Source organism: Xiphophorus couchianus, chromosome 3 (genome assembly GCF_001444195.1).
Source record: "Xiphophorus couchianus chromosome 3, X_couchianus-1.0, whole genome shotgun sequence".
Classification (NCBI taxonomy): domain Eukaryota; kingdom Metazoa; phylum Chordata; class Actinopteri; order Cyprinodontiformes; family Poeciliidae; genus Xiphophorus; species Xiphophorus couchianus.
This window is the reverse complement of record NC_040230.1, coordinates 9071312-9093625: the sequence shown is the minus strand read 5'-3', so window position 1 is coordinate 9093625 and position 22314 is coordinate 9071312. Positions and strand designations below refer to the sequence as shown.

At 37.8% G+C, this 22314-nt stretch overlaps 1 protein-coding gene across 2 annotated transcripts in view; it reads left to right on the top strand.

Annotated features, from left to right (window-relative positions):
* The first annotated feature begins 1273 nt into the window (after positions 1-1273).
* fhl3a (four and a half LIM domains 3a) overlaps positions 1274-22314 on the top strand; it is a 35906-nt gene continuing 14865 nt past the window's right edge. The window contains exon 1 of one of the 2 annotated variants that reach the window (XM_028012515.1): positions 1274-1483. The gene's annotated coding sequence lies outside the window, so the exon portion shown is untranslated. The remainder of the gene's footprint in view (positions 1484-22314) is intronic. The other variant, XM_028012516.1, reaches the window with a different exon arrangement.

Genomic DNA, 22314 nt, shown 5'->3' with positions numbered 1-22314 from the left:
ATATATTTAAAAGTATTCTAAAATATCTAAATAATAAAGATAAATACATGAAAGAGCTTTGGTAAAACCAGAAGACTGAAATATCAGCACCACAAACATGTAAATGTGAGGCAAATATCACACGTAGCATTACATTTTTGGGGGATGTGGGAGATGATAAAAACCTATTAAGATACATTAACTACTTTATCAAAATACTTTACTTTTATCAACTTTTATTAATAAGTTGTTAAAACTTTTGTGCCATTCTGATTGCCACCTCCAGATGGTTAATGCACCTATGACAAAAGCTTTAATTATTTCAACCTATTTTTTTGAATATGATCATATTTTCTTCAATAGCCTGTACAGTCAGATCTCAATCCAACAGAGCCCCTTTAGGATGAAGTGCAATGACTGATTCACATAATGTATGTGAAGCTGACAATTCCACTCAACTGAGAGATACTGTCAATATTGACCATTCTCTGATAATGCTTCTAACACCTTGTTGAATAAATTCAGTGGAGCAGTGAGCCCAAAATTATTCCTACCTCTGGTAGATTTAGGTTCTAAGTAATCTCTTAGCTTCTTATCATATGTCATCTTAGTGGAAGCAACATTAATGTTTTCAAGTGGCAACTTAAATCTCATAGAGCATCTATTAAGAGATGTAAAGATTAGGGTGATGGCAACAGGGCCTTCCAAACTCTAAGATGTGGAGTCCATTGCCAAAGATAAATCATCAAAAACAAACATGTAAAAAGTTGGACAACAATTTAAGAAAATGGATTTTATTGCTGAAATACCATCCATCCATATAGAGAGGTCGCCAGGGGTGCTGGTGCCTGTCTCCAGTGGTCACTGAAATACCAATAAAGATAACATAAATTTTTCCAATGCCTACAAAGAAGGGTCTAAATAAATATTGACATGCCATTTTTTAAATAAAATGTTAATAAATATTTTTTTATTCTTTCAAACTGATCCATTTTTTAATCAAGTTTTACATTTTGAGATGAGTCCTTTCCTGTTAGGATCAAACCTCTCAGTCAACTGAAAATATTTTTAGTCACTACTTCCTACATACAAGAATGTTGCTTATTTGCTAAAAAGGAAAGTGAGATACTTTTAACATGGGCTTAAACTCTGAACGACACAAAGGGCCCTGAAGTACTCTACCCTCCTGCCTGGAGTTCTCTGTCTGCTCTTGTTTGAAGTCGCAGAGGCTGGGAGGGGAGGGAGGAATGTATTTTGGGAGGCGGGATCTTGTGACTCACAAGCAACTTCCTCAGTAGTAGGACAAAAGTAGCCGGCAAGCCACATCCATCTTCGCCACAGAGGTTTGACTGCAGTTAGAAGAAGCGTAGAAAGTTTTCCAGCTGGAAGAGTGAAGCTCCTGACCCGTCAAAGGAGCAGACTGATCTGAGATCAGATCCTGACAGCAGCAGACTTACCGCAGACACTTTGGGAAGGCGAGTCCAGACTTCACACATTACTCCTGGTAAGGCTTCAATCAACTTTTTCCTCCCTGTTTCTTTCTTAGTTTTATCTATCCATGAATTTGCCAGTTTCCCTTTGGAAATTTTCTTTAATCCATACCCAACCTACTTCCGATTTAATTTTTTTATGGAAAAAGTTGCAATCATAGTGACCACAGTTGATGTGTAAAAAAGGTGTTAAAATGAATCAATGAAATATAGTACCAAGCTGTAATTTTTCAGCCATAATTGTTGTCTGTGCTTAAGGTAACTGCAAAAAAAACCCCTCTTAGAGCATAAATGATTAAAACTCTGTAAATAGAATCAACAGTTTCCATAGCTTTGTTATCTCAGAGAGATTGCATAGATAAAATTGCTTGAACAGGTGGTAGACATGTCAGTGTTAGTTGCTTGATAATTGTGACTCTGGTACCTTTGGATATAAATAATTCATTGCTTTCATTTAGAAGTTTAACCTTTAGTGCTTTTCTGCACATATTGATGTTGACCATGTTGATTCCTTTTTAATTGTACACAGCTTTTAAAAATAGGCTGAAAGTTCAAACAAATAAGGATTTAAGCTGCGGAAGATATTTCTAAACCAACTCTCACTTCTCATTTCACCTCTGGTTATATCCCCTCTACATTTCCACTAAATTAAGAGTAGCAATAACTTTGCCTTGTTGGAGAAACTTTTGGCTTGCATTATCAAATGAAGTGTCTATGGGGGAATTATGGAGCAACTATTGAAGCTCCCATATGAATGGTGTGTGAAAACCTCAGAGAGCAAAGTCCCTCAGGCTCAACGTGTCTGCTCTCCGGCAGGAGGAAGTGGAGTATGGCAATGTGAGTCTGCAAAGGGTGTGTCTGTGCGGCAGCGTCTGTGGAGCTGTGTTGGCAGTGCATCAATACTGTGTAGCTCTTAGTGTTGTCATCATCATGACGACTGTTTTTGCGCACTTGTTGCTTCATGGAGGCGTGCAGTTGGCATGGTGGGAGAGCAAAGTGTTGGGACTTGTCAATGGTGGAACAATACCAGGATGGAGAAGCTGCTTTATTTATCAGTTTCCACAGAAGGCTTCCGTATTTTGTACTGGATTTATTGGAAGAACATTAATGAACTTGTGATGAACAAAACGTTCAGGGCGCATTTAAGACTCTGCATTGACTCTGTAGAACATTTAGTGGCAAAGTCTTAAAAACGTAAAGCTGGATTGGATATTTTTCAGCGGAGGCTCTGTGAGGTTACTATTTGTAACAGTTTCCCTATCTGTTGTAGACCGGTGTCATATTGAAGTGAGATTGTAGAAAAGTCAAGAATACCTCAGAATAAGTTAAGGGTCACAGCTAATCGGACAGACCCCTATTTCTGGTGACTTTAGCAGGAAATAACATTTTACAATACTACATTAGTAGATATTAAATGTGTATCCTTTTATAGGAGGTTGTTTGTAAGAGGTTTTTTTTTGTCTTTTTCTTAGTTGAGGATCATTCAAGTTATTACCTGTACGTGACATTGTTTGGTAATGCCTGTTGTAAAATGATCAGCTAAGACTTGCCAGTCTGCTCAATGTCTGCCAAGAATAAAGTCAAATTTGTATTTCATTGCTGACTGCCATTTGTTTACTGTAGTTCAGTTTGGAAATTATTCTTGTTGCTTTTTAATCAGCTGATCAGACAACTTGATGTAATTACTTGAAAGTAATTTTGCATTGTAACAGTTTAGTAAAGAAGATCCTATAAGATTTGTCTGACTAGCTCTTATAGTGACTCTACTGCTCTGAGAATATCTTCATTATTCAACAAACTGACAGCAATATGACATCTCTCTGCTACAAGTAAGGAGACAATTACTGATAATTATTCTACATAAACTAACTTTAAAAAGTCTGAAGTCATCCTTTAAGCGTTAAGAAAGGGTAGCCTTTTCTGGGTCATTAAAATCCATTGGTATTGCTAATTGTGATGTTAACTTAAAAAGTAAGTCAATGGGTAATGCCTGGTTTTAATGTTTCTCAAATTACTAACTGTGTTTTGCTAAATCTCTGCTTAGTGTAAAATGATCAAGTTCACATTTGTTCACAGTCTATTTTAAAACTTGAATTAGAAAACATCAATGGCATTAAGAGTCATTATAAAGTGTACAAAGCCTTATGGTACCGTGTGAGTAGTTAGCCATCATTTTCCTAATTTAATTCATTGTTTCTCATTCTGGTGGTATCTCAGTGTCCTTTCTGTTCTTGAGGTCAGACTAACAAACACCAAAGCAAAACTCCTTTAAGCGTCTTTATTGTTTTGCTGCAAAATTTATACCCTGCAGGAATTTGGTCTCTGAGGAACCCCACTGTGCTCTCATGGCTAGCAGGTTATTTTTACACAACATTTTTGTCACAGTAACAAGCTTAAATAATGCTCTATTAGCAAAAAAGCCAGCCATTCAGTCCCATTTAGCATCTGGGAAGTTTGCCTTGACAGAATCCACGGGCTGTATAATGTATTTGTTTGCCTTTTTTCCTCTTCCTCTCCCTCTCCGTCTCACTGACCGTGGTTACATTCTTCAGAGGGCTCAGTGTTTTCCAAAGGTTAGCCCCCGCATGGTGACTGGACCCCCGCCAGTTCCAAACTGCAGTGGGACTGCAGCTTAAACAACCTGGACTGGTTGTGGCTGGTTTTTATGTGTTGGCACCGTTTGAAAACAGGCCAACAATAATGACGGAGGAATCAGCGGTGAAGTGTTTGCAGGTGCTTTGGGAACAGAGTTTAGATTTGTGCTGGACTTGCTCCCTTTTGACATTGTGAAGCTGACCATTTCTAAGTGGTGTTTCTGAGGGCATTGGGTACAGTTGTTCTTTGGCTAATTACTCAGTGGCACTTAATCCCAAAGATTTCGAAAAGTTTTCGACTCAGAATAGGGCGGTGCTTGAATTTGATTGTTACACAGCTAGTGCAGGCATACAACCCCTGGCAAAAAGTATGGACTCACCAGTCTTGGATGAGCACTCATTCAGACATTTCATGCTGTAAAACAAACTCAGATCAAAAACATGATACAATATTAAGGTCGTTCCAAAGTGCAACTTGTTGGCCTTCAGGAACACTCAAAGAAATGAAGAGAAACTATTGTGGGAGTCAGTGAATGATACTTTAATTGACCAAGCACAGGGAAATAAATATGGAATCACTCAGGTCTGAGGAAAAAAGTATGGAATCATGAAAAACGCATAAACAAAAGACCATTCAACATACATCACTAGTATTTAGTTGCACCACCTTTGGCTTTTATAACAGCTTTCAGTCTGTGAGGCATGGACTTGATGAGTGACAAACAGTATTCTGCATCAATTTGGTGCCAACTCTCTTTGATAGCAGTTGCCAGATCAGCTTTGCTGGTTGTACCCTTCTTGTGGACCATTTTTTTCAATCTCCACCACAGGTTTTCAATTGGGTTGAGATCTGGACTATTTGCAGGCCATGACATCGACTGAATGTGTCTTTCTTCAAGGAATGCCTTCACTGTTTTTGCCCGATGGCACGATGCATTGTCATCTTGGAAAATTATTTCATCATCACCAAACATCTGTTCAATTGAAGGGATGAGAAAACTGTCCAAAATGTCAATGTAAACTTGTGCATTGATAGAAGAATTAACCACAGTCATCTCCCCAGTGCCTTTGCCTGACATGCAGCCCCATATCATCAAGGACTGTGGAAATTTGGTTGTTTTCTTCAGGCAGGCCTCTTCATAAATCTCACTGGAACGGCACCAAACAAAAGTTCCAGCATCATCACCTTGTCCAATGCAGATTCTTGACTCATCACTGAAGACAACTTTCATCCAGTCATCCACAGTCCATGATTGCCTCTCCTTAGCCCATTGGAGTCTCGTTCTTTTATGTTTAGGTGTCAATGCTGGTTTTCGTTTAGCTTTCCTGTATTGAAATCCCATCTCCTTTAGGCGATTTCTTACGGTTCGGTCACATACATTGACTCCAACTTCCTCCCATTTATGCTTCATCTGTTTAGTTGTACTTTTTCGGTTTTCAAGACAAATGGCCTTAAGTTGTTTGTCTTGACGCTTTGATGTCTTTCTTGGTCTACCAGTACGCTTGGCTTTGACAACCATTCCATGCTGTTTGTATTTGGTCCATATCTTGGATACAGCTGACTGTGAACAGCCCACATCTTTAGCAACCATGCGTGAAGGGTTACCTTCCTCAAGAAGTTTCACAATCCTCTCTTTTGTTTCAAGGGACATTTCTCTTGTTGGAGCCATGGTTCTCACCACTCCACTTCGTCCAGCAGCCCTCCAAGGTGTCATGACTGCAGGTGTTTTGAACTGCACACTAACGGGCACATCTAATCTGGGGCAGGTGTCCATTTAGGGAAAGGAAATAGACTGGGTGTGTCCTTTTTTTTCTACCTCCAATTTGAGTGATTCCACACTTTTTTCCTCAGACCTGAGTGATTCCATATTTATTTCCCTGTGCTTGGTCAATTAAAGTATCATTCACTGACTCCCACAATAGTTTCTCTTCATTTCTTTGAGTGTTCCTGAAGGCCAACAAGTTGCACTTTGGAACGACCTTAATATTGTATCATGTTTTTGATCTGAGTTTGTTTTACAGCATGAAATGTCTGAATGAGTGCTCATCCAAGACTGGTGAGTCCATACTTTTTGCCAGGGGTTGTATGTCATCAAATTCACAAGACAGGAGTCTCCCTGATCAGCATTTCCTTCATCACTGTCAGTGTTCAACACTTTATTTCTATAAATCAACAGAGCATTAAATGAAATTCAAGCTTAGCACCTCTGACAGATCAGTAAAATCATTGCAATACACAGGCATAGGTTTCTGTTGTAGCTTGTTATAGTAAGCCAGTTCCCTCCTCTGTAGGATGTGGGGGCACGTGGCTGGATGGAATAGCATGTCTACATTCCCTGAAAGGGGGGAAGTGACCTCAGATTTCCTGTGTGGAGATCGCCAGGTGCAGCAATATCGTGGGGGTCCGGAGACTTCCTCCATGGATGCTTCTGTTGGTAAACGTCTGAAACTTGATCCCTTAAGTCAGGGCCCCTGTGGGAGGTGTTGCCCCCCCCTCCCTCTTCACAGTCCAGTCATCTCGCCTCACTTGCTAATCTGTCTTCTCCACAGTGCTCAGTCAGTGCCAGATTTCAGAGAAAAAGAGAACATAAACTTGATATAGTCTGCTAAATAGTGTGAATAGGAACCAGCTCCCCTGCTAATGGGGGTAATTACATTTCTCTAGGGATACAATTACAGGTCCATACCTAGTACTTACCTGCTACACTCAAAGGAAATTCTGTTTTTGAGGAAATACCAAATTGTGAGGCCGAATTTCAGATGCCTTGTAACTACATGGTTTAATGCAGACTAATTACATGCCATGAAAGAATTGGGGCTGGTATACCTCACTTGACCCCTCACTACTTGATATTTATTATATTTCATACACCATGAAGTGATGGAACATGTCCCTTCTGAAACATTGCTCATGTAACAGATGTTGTCCGGGTGCAGAAATGCTGTAGATTCACAGCTGCATCATCACATTTTGCTTTGTGTTGAGGAAACATGACTAAGGCCTGACTGTTCTTCTGCACCCTTGCCTAAAGGGAGGAGGGCAGGGCTGTGCAACAGAAGTCCATGGCATGCACACAAATTAACAAGACCTGACTAAAAGAATGTTATGCAAACTTGCAGCAGTTAACTGTCTCCTTCATCCAAACCTGGCTTGTTTTGTTTATTGGAACGAGAACCCAGAAGAACCTGTCTGGATGTACGTAAAACTCGGTTCACCTCTGCCTCGGGTAAACAAAATGTGTGCTGAAAGTGTGGAAATCGCTTTAGGATTGTGTTGATGTCACGACTTGCTTAGCATTCTGGCACCAGTATAAGATTTTATCCTGGGAAAATAGTTTGCTTCTACAGAGGGCATAAATGGTAGATGTTTTTTTTTTTTTTTTAAACACAGAAAGAGACAAATCATCGCCATTTTATACAACTTATCATGCAGTTTGTATTCCAGATCATAAACCTAATGGTTACACTGTGATGTCCAAATCACTGTAAATGGAAAATGGAGTTACCTAAGATGTGCATAAAAGAAGTAAAAAATAATTATTCCACTCTGATATTTTGTCTTCTGAGAATGATGAGAAAGTTAAAAATGACAAGCCTTGCATTTTATGATGTACTGCCACTTTTCTACGTGGGATAAAATAAAAAACTTTTTTTGAATCACGTTTCTATTAGAGGGGTCTCTGCTGCCCTGGCCTGTAATTATCAAAGCTTCTGTCCAGAGTATGCCACTATTAAATTGCTGTGTGCTTTACTTTTTGTTAGCTTAGTACATCATTTAATGCTGAACTGGGAGTAGACTTGGGCCTGTTATCAGTATCAAAGTCGTAGTTTTAGTTGTGAAACTTTAAAACCGTGGTGGAATAGAAGCCAAAAGATTGACTCATCACTCTTATTCACAGTTCTAAACTAAAGTTGGTAAAGAAACCGCAGGATGTCTGTTAAGCAACCCAATGGATTAACCAGCTGATATCATCTTACTATTCTTCTGGTAATCTATAATGGGTCAAGTGGTTTTCTGAATTTTTAAGATATTACTAAATAAGATTTAAAATGTAAAACTTTCACCACAATTTTTACTGTCTCTGGAATTTCAAGAAATGGCTCCATACATTGACATGGAATGTTAATGTATGGAGTTGGGTTCAAAGTTTCCAACACACTTGGACACATTAATTTCTATGAAAAAAATAAAATTAAAATAAAAACTTTAGCCAAAGAAGCAGTATGTCTTGCTGTGAAGTTCTTGTTGTGCTTTGACTTGTAGTTCTCACGTTTCTGTGTCTTAGCTTAGCTTAGTGGGAAATATCAGCACCACAGTTGTTCAGCCAGCCTGAGGTTCATACTGTTGCATGAAGGTAGCAGCTGGCTCATCAGGTCATTGGACGTTTTTGTGCTTTCTCTCTTTGGATCATCTCAAACTGGGTAGGAAGATAAAACAGTTATTGTAGAAAGACACTGAGTGTTGTGGAGAAAAACAGAACTTGGTGCTGAAAAGTATGATGCCAGAAAATATTTATTGCAACTGAAAAAAAACCCAACAAATTAATAAAATTAATTAGAGGGCATAAAATTCTTGTGGTTGTCTGTTTCTCTTACTTTCCCTTCCATGTCAAAGCGAGCTTTCAGCTTGATTAGGAACAGTCAACATTTCAGTGGAAGATGTAACAATCTGATCATCCAACTAGATGGAGACTTTGCTATATACCCCATAAAAACTATATCCTATTATTTTTTTCTGCCACATAATTTTAACCAGAGAGTTCATATTTCTTTTGTACAGTTTTTTTCTTTTATTTCATCCTATTAGTAATTTTTTTGATTTTGTAGGAAGTCATCTATCTTAAGCATTTTATTTTTCATTGTTGAAATTATATTAACCTGCATATGACAAATAAACCAATCTGAACATGGAATGTAAAAAATCATTACAGATTTGCACAATCAAGCTTTCCAATCATGCACAATTTGAGTTGAAGATGAACATTTGAAACATGAGAATTCACTTTAACACTTGATTTGGTATTTAGAGTTTTTAGGATAACACTTTAAGATTAACATTCATTTGTTAAACTCACAAATGTTATCAAGATGTAGTAAGGGGTTTCTTGGAGAATGTAAAAGTTCAGGAAAATATATTTCAAAGTGCTTGAAATAGCCCTGTGTGTGAGAGGTTATATTTGAGATTTTCCTGTTCACCACACAAGCTCATCATACCATGACATTCTTAGCTTCAAATAACATTTTATGCATGCAAAGCTCTAGGCAACATAAATCTGACTAAGTGTATTTGTTTCTGTAGAAGCAACACTTTCGTCATCTTTCTCACTGAGTGTCCTTCTAGGTTGACTAAATTAAGAAATGAATTCAAAGCATCAGCCGTGCAGTTCTCAAGCAAGCAGTTGCACACCCGGCATGAAGTGATTCAACAGTGGCCGAAGCTCAAAATGCCATCTTTCAGTACACTGTAGCTCTTCTGAATAGGCTGATAATAAGCTTTTTTTTTTACTTTATTCTCTACTCTGCAGAACTTTGCTCTTTTTTGCATTAGATAAATAAAGATTGGCATTCATATCTATGTACTGTTTGTTCCCTCATATATCCCCACCTGGATCTCACGCCCTTGTGATTGCTCACAAAGTTTTATATGCCTTGTAACATCAACTGCACAGGCGTTGACATGCTTCCAAAGCATTTAATAGAGATGGATCCTACACTTGCAAAAAAATGAACTCAGACCATGACATTACAGCAGAAAAAATATTGTTAAGGATTTTGGTGATTATCCTGTTTACACCATTATCTCAATGCACATGAATGTGTTGCATGTTGCACAAGTTTCTTACAGGAAGGAAACCCAAGGATATGAGAATGTGTTATTTGTTCAGATTAGAAGTGTATTAGCCTTTCTGTGATAAGTGCAGTAGTGTTTATTTGCAGTGCAGCTGCTGGAAAGAGTATTCCCCTCATTCAAAGTAAACACTGTAAAAATGCTTGCTGTGCATGATGAAACTAGCAAGTTATCAAGAATGTGACTTCTTACCCAGAATGCATTACGCTATCTCTCTCCATCATCTGCCTATTTATGTCTTTTCACTCACTAGTATTTACAAGCATACACATTTTGCAAGCTGTGGCCTCTCACTTTTGTCTCTTCGGCTCTGAGAGAGAAACAATAGTCTCCACAACCGAGGCAGGTTTAGACAAGTCACGGTTGCTAGATACACTGAGGTGAGGATTTATGCCTCTTACTTAATTGAACTGTATATGACAGTTGGGTGCTTTTCAAAACACACAGAGGAGACTGCACTTGACACTGCTTAGAATCACTTTGGCACACATTTTTAAAGCTGTCAAAGGTTCAATGGATCTGTCTTGTCCTTTTTTGCTGCTGCCTTCTCTCACCTTGGATGCTGACCCACCTCATATTGTTCTTTAGAGGAGCCATAAATGGCAGAAAGTGTCTGTCCTGTGTCTATAAAAGGACATCAGCTCCTGCATGGACACATCACATCGAGGTACAACAGGGGATAGTTACAGAGAGCTTATTCTGTTGTTGTGAAGAGAGACTGAGAGAGCATCTAATGACTTCTCAAATATGTAAATAATGGCTGTTTGGGAGGTGAGTACAGAGACATAAATGATAAATTCACATAAATTTCATTTTCTCTATATATTTGATTTATCTATTGAAATCCAATCCACTATGTATAACTTTCCAACATCTACATGTTGAAGCATTTTGTAACTTGTTTAATTTATCAGCACCTGTCCTATATTCCTGTTACGAAAGAGTCCACAAAAGTAAAGCAGTTTTTGTATTTTTTGTCTAATAGAAGGTTCAGTGCCAATCATGCTGAGCTGGCACATTTCCACAACATGGCAGCTCAAAGTGCTTTATAATGTGAAAACATAAAACACATCATATACAGTAGTCAACAGTTGTAAAAACTAATTACATTCATACACTTAGTCAGATTACACTTTGTCAAGTGCCATTGTCAAAATCCTCAATATATATCAAAAATGTTGGTCAATGTTGCATTTATTAGGGTTCTAAAGCAACTCAAAAGACATGGATTTTTTGTCTTGATTTAAAGGAACTCAGCGTTTCAGCTGTTTTGCAGTGTGATGGAAGTTTGTTCCAGATTTGAGGTGCATAGAGGCTGAATAGAGAAAAGCAATCAGTAATTTCTTCCTGATTTCCTTCATTAGTAGACAACAGACCATAACATGTTCTAAATCAGGTGTGGATTGCACCTCATTCACTTAACCCTACTGCATAGGTTATGTTGTTTGAGCACTAAGTGTTCTGTATTTCTACTAATATTGTGTTTATGATTTTGGGCAGTTAGCAAAACCACCTACAGGAAAGGAGGCTCGGTTTCATCAGCAACTTCAAATTGTAACAAATTTCTGTCATTAAAAATGGACTGACTTATGAATGAGGAACTTCCTACGAACAATAATTCTTTAGCGGAGTTTGATATAGTATTAACTGTTATAATAATAACTGTTTTACTAAGAAAGAAGAACAATAACACCAGTAGTCACACTGCAACACACAGTATAGTATTATGTTTAAAACTGTGAACACCTGTTTTGTTCACCAGCTTTTGTGTCATTTTTTTATGATCGTCCTCCTTATGAAACTGTATGCATATGAGCCAGGCCTGGTTTTCATTCATTTCTTAGTCAGGAACATAAGTAGACTCCATTTAGACATTTGCATCAATTAGATACGTAGTTTGTTGCACAACTAAACAGACATGACACTGGAAAAAACTGCAAGGAGAGCAAAAGGTTAAACTTGGTGGCTAATTAGATAAACATAGAAAAAAGAAATCCGGATGAGAATGCCTGAATAGAAAACAAAGTGGGACAAGCACTATCAGTTCTCTGAGCTAAAAAGTAACAATATCTTTGGTGTGTTAAAAAGTGAGAACTGTCACACCACGTTTTTCTGCAAAGTGTGAACTTATTTTGGTTTGCTCAACTTTTTGTGGAGATTTTCAGGTGGGAGGCAAAGATACACAGATGACAGATGGACCAGGGTCTGTTAGCTGTTTTCTTAAAGAGAACTTGGAAACTTGAAATAGTTCAGGAGCCAACAATTATGCACCTGAAAAAACAGAACAATTTAAAAATCTGTTTCTTTTTAAAATGCCTTTAGTTATGTCTTCAAACAATTTGAAAGCAGTCATACTTATGCTGAAGATATTCATAACCCCATATCCACTGTACACTTTACATATATATATACTGTAAAGTGTACAGTTATATATATCTATATATATATAGATATATATAGATCTATATATAGATCTATAGGATGTGTATCTTAGTATATAGACACTAAGATAAGGGTCTATATATAGATCTATATATACAGTATATATATCGTTATACTGCGATCGTTTCTGCTTGTGAGCTCTGGTTAGGGGTGGCTGAATAGTAGGTTCATGCACCGCAAGCCTCTGGAGGATCCTCCACCTTGAGGTTCCAGAGGCACAAGTAGCTTCAAGTAACTGTTTGCTGCTTTGTAAGGGCATTTTAACAGCTGCTCTCTTAATCTGATGAATTTGTCTAACAGAAACCTTCCTCATTATGCCTTTATCTGCACAAACCCATCTTTGTTCTGAATCAGCCACAAATCTCTTCACAGTACAATAACGCCTCAGTTTTCGTTAAATATCTAATGTTTTCATGCCTTGTCATATGGCACCACACTATCTGATGATTTTCGTCAGAAGAGAGATCCTTTCTCTTTCCCATATTGCTTGAAACCTGTGGCCTGCTTAACAATGTGGAACATCCTTCTTAAGTAGATTTCCTTTAAATGAGCTCACCTATAAATTTAATGGCACAACAAAAAATGTAATCTTTATGACACTTAAATTCAATTTGCATAATAATTTGGAACACGGTGCAGTGACGTGCGGTCAGGGGAGGCAGGTGAGGCTCCGCCTCACCTGTAATCATGGAAAAATAATAATGATAAAATCATTTATATTGCTATTTTCACCCGGTGGTTTGTATTATACCTATTTTTCATTTAACTTAAAAGAATTCAGATAATTTTTTCTTCAAAATCGCTGAATTTCTGCATTTTCCCATTCAAATGCTCGGAAGCGAAGCTGGTGAGGCAGCAGCGAGTTGAGCCTCACCTGGGATTGCGCAACGTCTAGCTAACTGCACTGGCTGCCATTCTATGAGAGAATGTTCCTCCTGTCTGTACGTCGCCAATAAAATGGCTAAAAAACATTTTTGTATGAGCTGATTTTCCATAATTTAGCTTATGTATATAATGTACAGTGTTTTTTTTTGTCACCAACTGTGTGCGTAACGTGTTTCATGTGCTGAAGAGCGATCAGAAACGAGGTGAGGCAGGCAGTTCTCTTGCCTCATGGCAGGGGGCGCTCATGATCCCAGACATTGTGACTCCACAACTGCAGAGTAAGATACTGTAAGCGAGCTAGCCATGGAGCTAGCCATACAGTAAAGTCAAGTGCAGCGATATATTTATAGTTTTCTCCTCTTACCACAGCAATTAATTAATAATCGCAAAAATAATACTAAAACAATACTACTGCAACAGACTGAATGTTCTGCTTTTTGCGTGGGAAATATTTGAGTGTTTTTTATTGTGGCGTTGTTGTCAGTTGCTATGGCAACGAGTCTGCGCGTAGCTGCGCTGATACAGAGAGCGACAAAGACGTGGTTTTGAGTTGTACTTTAACGGTTTTTCCCTTCGCTGCGGAGCACAGCACGAAATGAATAATATCTACATGTCCAAGTTTGATTGAGTGAACGGAAATAGTCTTTTTGCCCTCCAGCGTTGTCCACATGCGCGTAATTTCCTTACATAAACAATAACATGCAGGGGGTCTATATTTGTAAATCTGAAGATGATTAAGTCAGTGCCTCACCAGCTATGAACCTCACCGCACGTCCCTGACACGGTGTATACACTCCTTTTTTGACTGCACATATCTTGATGTATTTTTCAAGAACACACAGTTGTGCATTTTCTTGTCCAATGAATGCCTCCAAAAATGGCAGATTCCATTTATGTTGTTCTTCTCATAAGTCTGACAGAAATCTCCTAGTTGTTTCTTCTCTACTTGTCCTTAGGTCCACCATACGTTTGCAATTCTGTCTGCTACTTTAATGGGCCTAAACACTCTGCTTCAAAAAGAGCAACATTCACTGTTGGCAATGGAAATTAGATCAATGGGCAAAATGCAGGCCAGACGGTGAGCAAAGCACTGCAGAGGGCCAATGACACAAGCACCATGACTTCACTCTTGAAGTATTTGGCCCCCCTTAACCTCCTTCTTCATCCCATTGCTTGCTTTCTCAACCCTGGTGAGAGGAAACTGTTTAAGGTTTAATGACTGCTGAAAAAGAATGAAGTAAATGTGTTGCAGTATAAGATCTGATACATGACTGCTGGGCGCATCATGCCTTAAATTTGTTGGTAATAGACCACATATGTGATTTGTTTTCTCAAGATTTCCAACCTTGGATCCTTCCAGTCCAGAAATTGTAGAAATACTTAGATATCTTATTAATATACTCAAATGTGGATTGTATTTAAACTTGACCTGAATGACAAAGAGTCTGCGGAGCCACAACAAGATCCTTGTGGTTTCTGCATGTTTGTCTTTCTGTTTACGTCTGTTTTGTTTTCCTTATAACCCTGGAAGTCAGTATTCCCCCTGAATAGAAAAAGGAGCAGGATAAAAGTGAAATAAGGTCAGTAAAGATTTCTTGTTGATAGATTGGAAGATGTTGACTGGTCTGCGCTGCAAAGCAGGGTAATTCAGCCATGCTATCAGTATTTACCAAAGCACCTGTTCTTTCTTTGTCTCTCCATTTAACATAAGCAGATGGGACTTTGCATTTTATCACTTGTAATGAATTAGGTGGGAGAAGATGAATGGTGTTTTGCATGAGTGCATGATAAAGAGATGCTGGTGTGTGACACTAAGATAAGGGTCTGAAGGATTACAGCTCTCTTTGTGCAAAGTCAAGAAAGTAACTGCAGCAATTCTGAACTTGAACGCCTTCTTAAGACTCAGCTGCTAAGATCTGCTGTTAATGTTAATAAAAATGTTGTTTTTTATAGTAATCATCTTTTTTATAGTAATTATCATTTCTAAAGCAGCACAACAATGTCACCTCACTCTTCACTGTAGGGCTGCTATTTTTGTTAAATCCAAAAAAAAAAAAATTTCAGTTTTTACATAAGCTTTCATTCATGGCCCAGTTGATTGATACAAAAACTCAAAGCACAACAGATTTTGTTTTGCTGAAGGTTTAATAAAACAACAGAACAACAGAAAAGACTGAGGTAGATGTGATCAAATGTTGTCGGCAGTCTGCACTCATGGCAGCATGATTTATGGATAACTCTAAAGTGAGCTCAGTGCAACCTCAAAGTCTTCATCTACACAAGTCTGTGCCAGGACATTCAGCTTTCAGCTAAGTGACAGAGAATAAACCTTTTTTGCTCATTAATCTTTACCAGTGCACCAATCAGCTGGAGGTTTTGGTAATCATTAGTGTGCATTTGCTTTCAACATGCAAAAATGTGCTGCTACAACATCCAGTGTGGGTGTCACTCATTTATCAATAACATATTTGAAGGTCAGTGCAAACAGGGAATCAGATTTTCTTTTTTTTAGTAAGACAAAATACTGTTCCCCATTTCTGTCTGCCTCTTACTCAGACTTATATTTGTACTACAGATTTGGGGAATACCAAACTTTTTGTGATGTATTCAGAGGTTACAGAGTTTGTACTATCTAGCCCTTCAAAAGGAAATGTTCCAGCAGCACATCTCAAACAGAGAGATGTACTTAGCTGGTGAAAAAAAACTCATCTAAACCCCAACCTTAAAACTGGGTCATCATTTCTAAATCCACCACATTACATGAAAGAGACTGAAATATTTGCTGTACTCCACTCAGCTCTCCTGTTATCTGCTAAAGTCTTGCTCTCTTGCATACATTCACAAAATTAGATAACTTCTTGCATCTCTGTGCCTCCTGTTGATTTCACGTTAAACCCATCAATTATCATGAACATAGCTGTATGTGAGTCCTCTTCACATATTGACAGTTTCCACAAGTTCACTGATTGGGAAATACAAACATTTTGTGTTTTTGACTGACCCACTGAATGCCTCTAAAGCATTAGAGGTCCTAGTCACTAATGACTAGTCAAAAATCATTGGTCAAGAATTATGAGTCTAGAAAGGCGGATGCCAGTCACCGCCTGCTTCTTTTTTTTGTGAATCTCTAACTTTAACGCACAATCATATTGTGACTGAATTAAAGGGGGGTGAGTGAATCACAATATGACTTCACCTAAGTATGTTTTACTCTTCATGAGGTGTTGAAGACAAAGGTGTTTGATACACCAGTAGTAAATACCAGCTCTTGAGTCTAAATTCATTATCCACATGCCATATTCTGATCTTAACACTTTGTTAAAAAAACTCATTTCCTATATCCATCAAATTGTTTAAGCTTATCAGTATATTTTATGCAACCAGTAAGGCTAGGGATCATGGCTATCAAAAGTAATTACACTTGACAGAAAGTCCCCACAAAAAGACTCAAAGTCTGAATGCGTGTTTGCAGCTGCTCACTGTATGTGCTTTCCGTGGCCATGTCACTGCGCCACTTAGTTTGATTGCGTTTTTTGTTTTTTCCCTGTATAGCAACATTTATTTTTGTTTTTATGAATGAGTGTGAATTCATGCATCCCCTTGGAGGTGTTTGGCAACTTGCAGAGCCTGCAGGTGTGTCCATGTCACCCTGTCTTAGTTCTTGTGCAGGACAGTGTCTGTGTGTTTAGACATAATAAGGCTGTTTTCCATTGTAACTGTGTGCTAGTATGTATATGTTCAGCCGTCGTTTTGAGAAGTTCCAGAGACAGCTCTGTTTGGGGTAACAGGAAGAAGCACAGTGTGAATTCATAGTGTCTTGGACATTACTATCAGCCCTGCGCGGGTGGACCGGGTCATTGGCCAAAGGAAAATAAAGCTGGTTTTTTTTGTTGTTTTTTTTTTTTAGCAAAATACCAGTGTAAAGAAAGAAGACACAATGTTTTTATGACAGGAAATGGCTCTGAAGGATATTTTGAGGTCAACCCTCAATTACACATGAGGTCTTCAATTTGTTCTGTGTTTAATTAGTTTTTTAAAAAATCTGTGTTTTGCAGTATTGTCGCTAAAATGTATATTCTTTAACTTATAAAAAAAAACAGTTTCCAATGTATTAAAGTCCTTTTTTTCTGATATGTATTCCTACAGTATAAACGGTTGTATTTCTCATTTCTACCATGCTCTCAAAAAAACCTCAAGGTTATGAACTAAGCATAAAGTGTGACTCAATGTCGCTGCCAAAGCTTTATGGTCCTCAGCTATGTAGCCACTGTTTACTTGTATCCATAGAGACAAGTCAGAGAAAGGAAAGTTTGACTACTAAACTGGAAATGACTTATGAATTGATCATCCCAGGTCTCCCCAAATTTAAACAGTGTTATGTTTATTCAGCCAGTTGCTCTTGATTTGTGGTCTATGGTGGACAAAGCTGAATCCTGTGACTTAGAAAGATATTGATAGATAGAATTGAACCATACACATCACATGATTTAATGCCACTATCTGAAGTTAAATTAGACCAAAGTTGTCTTGTTAGAATTAACCAGATTATTTCTATTTGCTAAATGCCAGAAAATGTGGTGAGGACATCTTTTAGAGATTTTTTTTTTCAGAAGTTCACTTATCAGTCAGTATCAGAGATAATTGTTTCCTAAACTATATGTATTGGGTCGTTTGACCCAATACATTTTTTGTGTTTCCTTCCATAAGTGTCTTTGTAGTAGTTTTATGGAGTTCTGGTCCATTCCTTCTGACAGAGCTTTTGTAACACAGTCAGATTTGTTAGATAGGCTGCCTTTTCAGATTTACCCACAACTTCTCCATGGGAATGAGATGAGGATTTGTGATAGTTACACTAAAGTACTGACTTTGTTGTCCTTAAGCCACTTTGTAACCACATTGTCTGTATGCTTAGTGTTACCGTGCATTTGGAAGACCAATCATCAGACTAGGACATATCTACAAAAATGAAGGTCTTTGTACCTGTGTGCATTTTCAAATGGCAATCTGGCTTTTTATGTTTCTTTTGAAATAAAAGCTCATGTGGGTATAGGCAAGTTAGATTGTGAATGATGACAATATCTTATCAGCTTCAGCCAGCATCTTCACAAGATCTTTGGCTTTTGTTCCAGGGTCAACATGAACATTTTGGACCAAAACCTGTCCAAAATGTACAAAACCCATCTCCTCCCTGAGAGGTATTATTGTTGGACATTCCCATCATGTCTGCACTTGCATGTAATTGTTTGAACAGATGAATGCAGTACCTTCAAGCATCTGGAAATTGTTCCCAAGGATGAACCAGACTTTTGCAGTTGCACAGTTACCTTTCTGATATCTTGGCTGATTTCTTTTGACTATCCAATTGTGTTAAAAAAGAAAGCAGTGTTTCCCACCTGTGCCCTTAGAATCAGGCACAGGTGTACCTCCAATTAACTCAAGAATAATTGACACTGATCAAATGTATGTAAACTTATGAATTTTTAAAAAGCTACAAAAATTGTCTAAAAAATATTCTCGCTAGGTTCTGTGGCATTTAGCAAATAGAAATAGTTTTAGTAATTCTAACTAACCTAAAAAAACTAAGTTTAGTTTGATTTAGACAGACAGTGATAAAAAATGTGTATGTCTTTTTAGTCATTGTATCTAAATATCTGGCTTTAAGTATTGTTAAAATGTGGATTTTTCTTGCAGTGAAACAACATTAAGAACAATATTACAGTACATCTACCTGCTGCTCATAACACTCTTAATATTCATGTCAGAGGATGATGAGATGTTTATTTATACTGAAAAAATAAGATTTTTGGTTTAGGCTTGACCCTTATGACCTGGTGCCATGTCTGCCACCATCAGTTATAAGTCTGATTGTGTTATAAAAGATTGCTTGCAGCTTTTGCAGCTCTTTCATTGCTGACTTTGCAGTCTGTGAAATCTTTCACTGCTTTCTTATTGCCCTGCCAGGTTGTGTTGATTCAGCAACATTGAGAAAATGTCTAGGAAGCATAAGGAGCAATTTTCTGTCCATAAGTATATAAAATAAGTGATGATGATCTCTCACTGGACTCTAAAGAAGGATCAAACTATGACATCAAGTAGTATTGTATCAACTATTACATGAATGTCAATTCTAAATGGTTGTGTTTTCAGGTGCATAATGTATATTATATTTCCAAAAAGCTAAACACAAAAAAAATATAATTTTTTCTTAAAAAGAATACAAAACAGCATCCCGTTGGCTGATGTGTTTAAAAAGTACTTGACCTGGTGATTACTGATCAGAACTGCTTAATGGCTGATTCCCGTCTCTGTCAAGTTGAACGGATCATTGCTTTAAGAATGGTATAAAAACCATAATGCGAAAATAAAAGTAGCTTTTATGGCAAATATTATTATCCTCTCATAAGCCATTAACAGCAAGGTCAAAGCATTTTCCAACTCTTATGTCTTCAGATTCTTGTGGTCTTAAAAACCCACAGCAGTTCGTCAAAGGCACGTGCCTCAAATCCAAGAATGTGTAAATAGAGGGAGTTTTCCAAATTGGCCCCTGGTTTTTTTGTGGGATCAGACAGTTTAGAGAACTCAGCTTTATAAGTTGGAACAATTGACCTAATGATATAGTCACTGAGTTTGCCTGGCAGTAAAGCAAAAGCAGTTAGAAAGAAGAAAAATATATTTTCCTGTTTTGTCACTGAAGGTATTGCATCAGAATGGGGGTGGTCTTATGAGCACAACATCCTCTCTGGGCGCTTACAAACTAGTTACTAAATCAGCCAACATGCCAGTGGAAGTATTCTGACCTCACTTAGCATACTTTTCACTCGACTCTCATCTGAGACTGTTTCTTGTGTGGGCCTTCCTTAAAATGTTCTTTCAGGTTTACTGTTTTGTTTTAAAAGAATACTCTTGAGTAAAATACAACATGGTGTAAAAAGGGAAATTGTGCTCTAGTTAAAGGGGATGGCTTCAAATATCAAAAGGATTCCCTCACCCTTGGAAGAAAAGGTTAGGATGACAAGGAGAATGTGAAGATAAAATGAAAGTGACAACAAGTCACTTAGAAGGAATGGGTTAATTTGAAAGACTGATTGGATGAGTCAAAGAGAACTGACAAATAATCTCAGACTGAGAAATAGTTTTATGAGCTTATTGTTTTCTGACATTTGTACTGTGAAGATTAGCTTTTTGCCAGTTTTTTTCTGGCATTTGAACAATTTTTAGGAAATTCCAGCACAGAAAAAGGAGGGGAAAAAAGGACACTCTTCCGTAGATTTTGAAAGCAGTGACACTCCACTGGCACACAGGAGTTAACTGCATAGTTTTGTCAATGCAAACCAGATGTCAAGCACTAATGTATGGCAGTATTTTTTTTCCAAAAGAAAGATAAACGTAGGCTAAAAATGTCCTCCAGTCATGATGATATAGAAATAAATACAGTCATTTCAGTTTCAAACTTCCTCTCAGGGTGGTTGGGTCAGTACTGCAATGGTTTGCAGTAATTGCAATGTTATTGTTTGGCAAAGTATTGTGGAACGAGCTTTGGGAAAGAAAAAGATGACATGAGCCAGTCAGTCACATTTTCTAGTTGAACTACAGTGCTCTGAATATGCATTTTCCCCCATTACAACTTACCTCTGTTTTTTTTCTCCACATCAAAATAACTTAATCCTATACCAACATATGTTGAGTAATTGCAAAAAGCAGTTTTCACATGATTACTTCATTTAAGGGAAGAAAAAGCTACCCAAACCACCTTGGCTGTATGTAAAAAGCAATTGCTCCTTTAGCCTAATAACTGGTTATCCCTTCCTGGCAATGAGTCTTTTACATCACTGGAGGAATTCTGGTCCAGTCTGTCTGACCATGTTGTTTTAATGTAGTAAAGGCAATCTTTTATGGAGCATGAACTTTAAAGTTGTCCCACAACATCGCAATTGCATTTAAGTCAGCGTTTTAATTTGGCCACTTCAAAACTTCTGTTTTTTGAGCCATTAAGACATGAATTTACTGGTATGCTTCAAGTTAGCTTTCCCCACTGCATAAGCGAACTGCACTTAAACTAAAGGCCACAAGCTGAGGCTGGACATTTTCCATCAATATTTTATAATAGAGAGTTCAGAGTTCATGGTTCCATTGATTGTTGCAAGTCGTTGAGGACTCCAGTGCCTTAGATGGATAAACCTTTGGCACACTATTGGAACAAATTTGATTATGCCTCTCCTGGGGTTGTTCACCTCTGTTCCAAGCCTTGGAGACTGATTCTCCAATGTTCTTGACTTTTTATATATAATGTATTACTTTTATCCTACTTCCTGTTGTCAGACAAGATTTTTTCAAGTCGTTTCCTGATACTATTGGTCAGGTAGTTGTTAATTTATGACTTAACAAGGGGGTTGAATATATTTTCATGCAGAACTAGGTGTGTTTGGGTAACTTTTTCTGATCGTACTTACTCTGCTTATTTTGTCCAATATTGAAATTGGTCAGATGATCTGAAACATTTAATAATGTCACAAAAGCCAAGCAAGAAATTTGCAAAGGGATAAATATGTTTTCAGAGCACTGCATGCTGGAGTGAGCATTGCACATGCTGTTATTTTCTTTAGCAGATCCTTGAGTCTAAACTTGCCAAACAGCTGTCGCAGTATGACAAATTTGTGTTTTAACTTTAGCTAAATAAATGTCAGCCCTTTATCTACCAGACCTTTGTTTATCTTTTGCAGAACTAGTTCTTTTGATAAATGAGGTTATAATATTTTAGACCACAAATAGCTTTTCTCTAACCCCATAGTGGGCACTGTACAATACAGTACAGGCTAATATCAAGCCATATCTCCTCAGTAGCATAGTTATTAAATGTTGCCAAAGTGGGAATAAATTACAAAGAGCAAAGTGACATTTTCTGCTACAGGTAGTCATTTTCTTCCCTTTTGTTTATGGTGCTGGCTTTGACTTGAACCTTTTGTCACCTCCCACTCAACACCAGGCTGTGTTTAAGAGCTCAGGGACAATAACAGGTTTGTGTTCCAGTGTCTGGTCCTGCAGCACGTACCTTGTCGTCAAGTCTGACCCAGCTCAC